Here is an 8,466-nt window from a genome sequence, read left to right as displayed (position 1 = left end):
ATGCTGGAAAAGTTTTTATTACGGATGATTTAAAAAAAATATTTAATTCTTTATATTTAGGGTTAAGTATGATTTTGATTCCTAAGGTATAGGCCAAAAAATTTTTTGGTCCCTAACCTTTTTTTACATACAAAATGGTCTTTAAGATTTAACTTGGTTTTAAAATTGTCTCTAAGGTTTAACTTGGTTTTAAATTTTTTGCGGCGAAAGCTAAAGGTGGATCGTGGACAACTTCTTCTTCTTCTTTCCTTTCTTCTTTTTCTTCTTCCCTTCCCCTTTCGCAGGAGCAGAAATACTCTCATTCTCTTATTTTTCTTTGTTTTTTATTTTATATTTTTTTTGTTATGAATAATTTGGTTCAAAATTTTAAGATTTAAGTAAAAATGACGATTTTAAAATTTGGTTTTAAATCTTAGAGACGATTTTATATAAAAAAAAAAAAGGTTGGGGACGAAACAAATTTTTGACCTATACCTTAAAGACCAAAATCGTACTTAACTCTTATATTTATGTATAAGATATGAATTTCGCTCATCTAATAAGGTGAACATCCATATATACCTATATGTATATTGAAGATTTTTCATCATTTCATTTTCTATTTTTCAACTTTCTAAACAAGTTCTACAATTTATTAATTTTGATTTCAAAATAAAAAATAACTATATAAATTTAAAAAAACCACATTTCTCTTTTATATTTAGCTTTTAGTATTTAATATCTTTTATTTTAAAGTACTTAAAATACAAATAAACAAGCACGTTGATTTACTACTAGTGTAAAAAAAAGAAAGAAAGAATTAAATTGTCATTAATTACATTATTTAATGAAATTTAGTACGTATTAGTATTAGAGTCTGTTGAGATAAAATGAGAAAAATTAAAAAAGTGGTATATAATAGAACAAATTCTGTGGTGTCCCCCTAATAATCTATTCGTAAAAATTAATGTGAATGGTTCTTTCTTCAATCAAATAGATAATGTTATCTGTGAAGGTGTTGTTTGTAATTACTTTGGTAGGATTGTCACGAATTTTTTTTATAATTTAGGAATATGTTCGATCATGCAAATTGAATTATAAAAAAAAAAATTAAAAGACCGCAGATTGTTATCGTTAATGAGCTCAATCATGTGATTATTGAGTCGAATTCTGATATGACCATTAATTTCGTTAAGCATGAGACTGTGTGCAGCATTCATGTGCAACCCTTCTTGAAGATATTACGATTTTCATGAAAAAATTTTTCAAATATATTGGAACCACATCCTTCAAAAAGCAAATTTAGTGGCAGATATTTTAACTAAAAAAAAATAAAATCTTCCTCATAAACTCTATATTTTTTATGTTCCCTCTCCAGATAGTATCCATGCACTCTTCTCCGACATTCTAAGTATCTTTAGATTGAAAGGTTGCAAGTAATATTTTTTTATTGATTTTTTTTTTTGTCAGTTTTCTGGGCCACAACTGGCCAGACTCACAGCAGAAAACCCGAATCCCAACCCAACCCGCTTCCTGACCCGAAATTCAAAACTACGATTCCCTCTTCACTTTGCCAGGAGACCAGCTTCTGCATTCTTCATTGCTGCGGCTTCCCTCTGCAACCCCGACGAGATGGACGGCATTTTGTTCCATACTCGAATCGGATCTCCGAACCCAGGTGCGCCTGATTTGTGTCTCCTTGCTCTTGTGTGTCACTGCCGACGCCTGAATCTCTACCGTCCCCTTCTTTGCTCCATCACTATCTCAGTTACTCGTGCACCTTCCAATGGATCCTTGCTTCTCGGTGATGATAATTTCGAAGCAAGGACTCCGCCATTCCTATCCTCACCTGCCACGCCAGCCACTTCTATTGGAGCCACTCTGCCCTCGGGTTTTAGAGCATAATCACCCCTTGGATCTCACTGTTATAATAACAGAGAGAGTTGCCGGAGAAAAGTTTATCACTTGAAATTTTTTCGCGAATCTGCTTCACTGTCGCTGCCCCCCATACATCTTTTTCTTCCATGACACTGGTGGCCATGCCTCTGTCGCGATAGTGCAACCGACCTGCTTGTGAGTTAGTTGATGAAGTAGAAATTTCTGGAAATGATTGTTGGAGCTTCTCAAGTTGGTGATCCTATTGATGGGCCTTAACTTCTCTATAGTTTGTCTTTACTGTTCTTTAACATTAAATCCTCTCCTTGGTTTCACAGGCTACCCTCTGATTTGGTAAAGGAGCAGCACCACCAAGTCTATTTTGGTATGGCAGGCTTATAGCTCACTCAACACACTCTGACTCTAGCTTCACTTATTACAATGCTTGCAATTTCCGGTGGGGGGTTAAATCTCCATTGGTTACCTAAGCTTCCCATCGATGTTCTGGTTGTGATCTCATGAGCTAGTCTGTTTCCCTCTCTCGGCGTCCAGGTAAACCCTATATCCTGCAAATCATTCGAAAGTATTAGAATATCTTTGAGTATTGCATCAATTTCCCAAATTTTTCCTTTTGATTTTACTGCTTGGACAAGAATTAGGCTATCTGATTCTATAATAGTCTTTCCAAGCATTAAGTTTTTGGCCATAATGATAGCTTTCCTGAGTGCAGTTGCCTCTGCTATTAGGTTTGACTTAGCTTTGAAACTTGAAGCAGATCTTGTAATGATACTTCCCATGTTATCTCTGATTATTGCAGCTGAAGCTGCTTCACCCATTTCTCTACAAAAGGACGCATCTATATTTATTTTTAGCCAATCTTTCGGTGGAGGTCTCCAGGTAACTTGCTTTCCTCTTCTATTATTCTTGTGTTATTGTATATCTTGCTGTGTGTCTCTGGTTTGTCTGAAATCTGCCTCCATTCTCTTTGCCATGATTATAGTTGCTTTAGGATTGATTTCATTGTTTTGAAAGACAAAGTGGTTTTTGAATTTTCAAACCGTCCAACATAAGAAATCTAAACTGGCTATTTCATCCTCTGCCTGTCTTTCACCTCCCACTCTAAGTTTTTGAATCATCCAAAGGAACCATTCTCCAAAAGAGGACACCGAGATTGGCGTCGGTATGCATTGAAGTTGTGAGCTGAACCAAACTATTCTGGTCTAAGGACACAATAAAAGAGCATGCTCCACTGTTTCCTCTACCTCTAAACATATCCTATAGTTAGGATTTTTTGCAATCTTTCTTTTAGTCAGATTGGAATTAACTGCTATTATGTTTTGAGCTACCTTCCAGAGAAAAAATTTTATTTTTTGTGGAATTTGCGTTCTCCAAATCTCCTTCCAAAGAGCTTTAAGATCTGTGCTTATTGATGCCTTCTCTCCCTTTTCCTTTCTTTTCTCCTCTTTTACTGCATAATACACTGTCTTGACTGTGTAATCTCCATCCATCTTATATGGCCAAATTAAACTATCCATCTTATTCACTAAGCTGACAGGAGTTCTTAGTATTCTTTTAGACAAGTAAATCGGAAAAAGGTTGTGAACTTTATTAGCATCCCATCCTTGTCCTCCAGCTAACAACTCTTTAACTTTCATTCTTCTCGCATTCTCTGGCGCTTTCAATCTGTGTTTTCCTTCAACCTAATTGTCCCCCTAAACCTCTACTTCAAATCTATCTCCAATGCTCCAGCTTCCTTTTCGTCTAAGAAAATTCCTGCCTTCTAAAATGCTTCTCCAGACCCATGATGCACATCTATGCGCTCTAGCTTCCCAAAAACTGTTGTTGGAAAAATATACTGCCTTTAAGATTCTCACCCATATGGCTTCCGGATTATTTAAAATCCTCCAAGCCTGTTTTGCTAAATGGGCTATATTTTGTAATTTAAAATCTTTAAAACCTAAGCCTCTATCCTCTTTACTTCTTGAAATTTTTGCCAAACTTTTCCAATGAATACCACTCTCTTTTCCTGAGGATGTCCACCAAAATTTTTTCACTCTTACACTAAGTCTCCTACAGAAGTTTTTAGAAAATTTCACAACATTCATGGTATAGGTTGGAATCGCTTGAATCACTGATTTTATAAGAACCTCTTTTCCAGCTTGGTTCAACAAATTCTCCTTCCATCCTTTCATTTTGTTCATAACCTTCTCCTCTATCCATTCCAAAGCTTTGTTCTTTGATCTTCCTCATCTAGCTGGTAGTCCAAGGTACTTTTCAGGATTCTCCCAAGCTGTCATACCTAAGATCTCCTCTATACTGACCCAAGTTTGAATAGGAATAAGATTTCCAAAAGAAATGCCTGATTTCTCCAAATTTATTCGCTGACCCGAGGCTTCAGTGTATTGATTAAGTCCTTGAATAATCTTATAAACCTCCTTTTCCTTAGCTTCAGCAAAAATAATGCAATTATCAGCAAAAAGTAAGTGTGTTATAGATGGGGCTGTTGGTGCAAGTTTAATGCCAGAGATTAGATTTTTCTGTTGAGCTTCATTCATTAGGATAGTAAAGACCTCTGCCGCCATTATAAAAAGATAGAGTGATAACAGATCCCCTGCCGCAAGCCTCTCTGAGGTTTAATCTAGTTGGACATGTTACCAATTATTTTTATCTTATAATTTGCACTCTTCACACATCCCATCATCAACTTCACCCACTTTTCATTAAAGCCGAAGGCCTTGAGCACCTCTTCAAGAAAATTCCATTCAAGTCTATCATAAGCTTTATTCATATCTAGCTTAATTGCCATTTCATTGGCTCTATCCTTCCCTTTTTTTTCAACCTGTGAAAGGCTTCTTGAACAATGATTATATTATCATGAATAAGCCTTCCACCAACAAAAGCACTTTGTATTGGGGACACTATCTTGTCCAAGATCTTCTGCACCCTTACCACAATCAGCCTAGATATTATCTTGTATATAAAATTGCAACAACTTATAGGCCTTAGCTGATTAAGGTTTTCTGGATTATTTGTTTTTGGAATAAGAATAAGAGTGGTTTCACTGATTTTCTCAGGCATAATAGCTTCCTCAAAAAAATTTTCACAACTACACATACCTCTTCTTTCACAGTTTTCCAATGCTTTTGGTAAAACATCCCGTTGAGTCCATCTGGTCCTGGGGCCTTTAAACTCCCCAAACTAAAGGTTGTAGCTCTTATTTCATCATCCCTTATGTTTTCTAGGATCTCTTCATTCATCTCATTGGTTACCTTTCTCGGTATTTTCGTGATGCACTCCTGTAAACTTCCTCTCTTTTTAGAAGTGAACAACTTGAAAAAATGTTCTTCAGCCAGCTTTAATATTTCATCGCCTCCTTGGATCCATTGTCCTACTGAATTCTTTAATCTTTCTATTCTATTCCTATCTCTCCTCTGAATGGTAGTTGCGTAAAAAAATTTAGTATTCTTATCTCCCCATTTAAGCCATTTTAAACTTGACCGTTGTCCCCAATATTTTTCTTCTTTCCTCCATATTTCTGAAATTCTTCTTTTTATCTGATTTATCTGTTGCTGTTTATTTTCTTCCAAGCTAAAATTCTGTAGTTTTCTGAGCTCCTCCTTCATCTTCAAAATTTTCTTGTCAACCCTTTTAAAGGTGGTTCTGCTTCATTTTCTTAGCTCCTCCTTGCAATTCTTCATCCTTTGGATAATGTTAGTCCAAGCAGTTCCTCTTGTGATCTCTTTATTCCATCCCCTATTAATAACATTGTGACATTTCTCATAATCTTTCTAAAAAGTCTCATACTTAAAAAGCGTACTCGTTTTATTCGTCGGGTTGGTAGCCAGCTTTAATGGATAATGATCTGAGCTTATCGCTGGTAGGGCTTCAAAAATAGCATGTTGAAGCTTCTCCCTCCACTACCAATTTGCTAGGGCTCAATAAAGTCTTTTCCTAGTTATGAACCCATTTCTTGGGTTACTAAACCAAGTAAATTTGTTTCCTTTAAGTTCCAAATCCATGAGACTATTTTCATTTACGAACTTTCTGAACTCTTCAAGTTGCTCTCTAGGCTTTGGGTGTAAACCTACCTTCTCCTCTTGTGTTAGAACATCATTAAAGTCCCCAATGTATATTTGTGCTTCCTCCTGATCTCAGTTATTGGCTATTAAATTTCACCATAACTTCTTCTTGCTTCTGAAAATTGGATTACCATACACAAAAACACATTTCCAAAATTCACCATTGTTTATACTTATCCTAGTCTTAATAAAATTATCACACCACGACAAAATATTAATGTTTACATTCGATTTCCACAAAATACATAGACCTCCGGACAAGTTCCAGGATTCTACACAAAGGGATTTATCAAAACATAACTTCCTTCTAATAGAATTAATTCTACCTTCCTTAGCTCTAGTTTCCATAAAAAAAAACTACTGACGGCTTGCTTAATTTGCAAATATTTTTTAATTCAGCCATTATCGAGGATGCCGCTACTCCTCGACAATTCCAACTTAAAATATTCATGGCTGAATTTGGGGCATGTTTAGCCCTGCCTCCTCAACCTTGTTGTTGTTACCTGCATCCCAATTCTTTGTTCCTTCCTCAGTTCTATCCCATTCTGCTGCCCCTTCCTCATAATTCTTGATTTTCTTGCTGATTTACACAGGATCCTTCTTATTATCTTTCTCACAGGCTACTCCAGCTATCTGCAGTATGCGTCTATCCTCTCTCTTCCTTTTAAGTTTCAAACTTTGTTGCATACAATTAGCTAGCTCAATTTCCCACCCTGATGTCGCTCTGTTATTTTCCACCGTCTTCCCTGCTCCCTCTTCGTCGTCGCTTGCTAGTTCAACATAATACATGTCTCCACTCTCTGCTTTGTACTCTTGCTTGTATTTCTCTTTCTTGCTTTCTTCCCTGTTCTCACTCAACTTCTCCTTGTTGCTCCTATAACTCTAGCGTATGTGTATCATCTCGGAATTATTATATAATGCCAGAGTTGTTTTTTGAGTCTGTACTTCTCTATTGCTTCCATTTGTCTGGTTGTTGCGAATCAACACTTCATGTTCTGTTATCTTTGGAAGGGCTTCATAGCTTGCTTCAGCTCCGTGATGTTCCTTCTGATCTTGACTCTTTATTTCTCTCCGAGTTAACTCTTTCCTAACCCAATTAGTTGGACCTTCAATGTTGGCTCCCTTCCAGCCTGTTTGCTTTGTTGGACATGTGTTATTCCTATATTGGGCCTTTTGTCAATATTTAATCCAAATTTTATCCTCTCTTAGATCTCTCTTTCAGCTTCTTCTTGTTGGGCTGGTCTTTCTATTCCCTTATTTTTTTTTCCTGATTTCCCCTACTGAGCTATCCATTATATAGGCTTCCTTTAATTCCTCTAGGTCAACATTCATTCTCTAAAAATCTGGGATATTCTGTGGTTCTTTTACCTGCCCCTCTGCTCTTTCTCTCTCGTTCTCTTCCAAAATTGATTTTCCAAGAAATCATCTTCCCTTAATTCATGCTGCAAATTTTGATCATCTCTGATCATACTTTCTTCAGTATCTTGTCTGTCCTCACTCCCTCTTCTCATGCTTTGTTGTCCACGCGCTGTTTCTTTCACATCTTGCTCTTTCCATCCTCCTTGTCTTGAGCTACCAGCACTTATGGATGTAGTAGATCAAACCTGGCTAACTCCCAAACCTGCTGAGTATCTAGGCTTTGTTGGATCTCAAACCGCCATTACTATTTGATTTTTGCAGTTTTTTTTTCTCATGTCCAATGATGCCACAGTTGTAGCAGTAATACTCTGGTAACCTTTCATATTGAAAATATACCCATAGGTTTGACGATTTTTCTCTTGCTAACCAAAATTCTGTTGGAAGAGCCTTTGTTATATTGATGCCTACTCTGATTCTCAAAAAAGATCTCCTAAGAACTCTATCCACCTTTGAATTTTCTACTTCAGCAACAACTCCTAACATGTTCTCAATACGAATGGTTGTTTCCTTGCTTATGTAGTCAACAGGGATACCATGAACTTGAATCCAGAATTTCATAAAATTATGATTAACTTCAAACACAGATTCACCTTCTATCCATAGCCGAAGATTAATCAGATTGCCTCTCACATTTCACGGTCCATTCTGAAGTATTTGCAGCCTTTTTTTCCTATCTTTGAAGCTGAAAAGTAACTTCTTTAATCCTATCTCAGTGGCAGCTACACCTGATGGATTGCCCCACATTCCCAATAAAGTATTCTTGCATGTCTTATAACTTACCACTTTATCAGAGATGATTTTTTTCACTATGTTAAGACAGTTCACTTTGAATCCTAACTCACCTGATTTGTTGAGACTGATAACTTTTCTTTTTATAGAATCCATATATACCTTTTCCCTCACTTGCTGTTGCTTTTCTCTTGTAGGTTTTATGTCTGTGTCTTGCTATTGGTGCAGTAACCTGTGTAGAAGTATGACCCTTTTCTACCAAAAGAAAAAAAAATAGAATAAACTCTGAATCCAAATAAAAATAATTTATTATGATAGTCATGGGATGATATAAAAAATATTTAAAAACTAAAAATATTTAATCAAAATCAATCAAAATTTATTT

At 36.1% G+C, this 8,466-nt stretch overlaps 1 long non-coding RNA gene across 1 annotated transcript; it reads left to right on the top strand.

The window, feature by feature from the left end:
* LOC110265406 lies at window positions 2,320-8,289 on the top strand. The gene is made up of 3 exons (XR_002351560.1): window positions 2,320-2,406; window positions 2,672-2,751; window positions 8,279-8,289. It is a non-coding gene; the product is annotated as an uncharacterized LOC110265406 (long non-coding RNA).

The sequence above is a fragment of the Arachis ipaensis genome, chromosome B08, assembly GCF_000816755.2.
Source record: "Arachis ipaensis cultivar K30076 chromosome B08, Araip1.1, whole genome shotgun sequence".
Taxonomy (NCBI): domain Eukaryota; kingdom Viridiplantae; phylum Streptophyta; class Magnoliopsida; order Fabales; family Fabaceae; genus Arachis; species Arachis ipaensis.
Note: the sequence above shows the minus strand (reverse complement) of the source record. Positions and strands in the feature narration are given on the sequence as shown.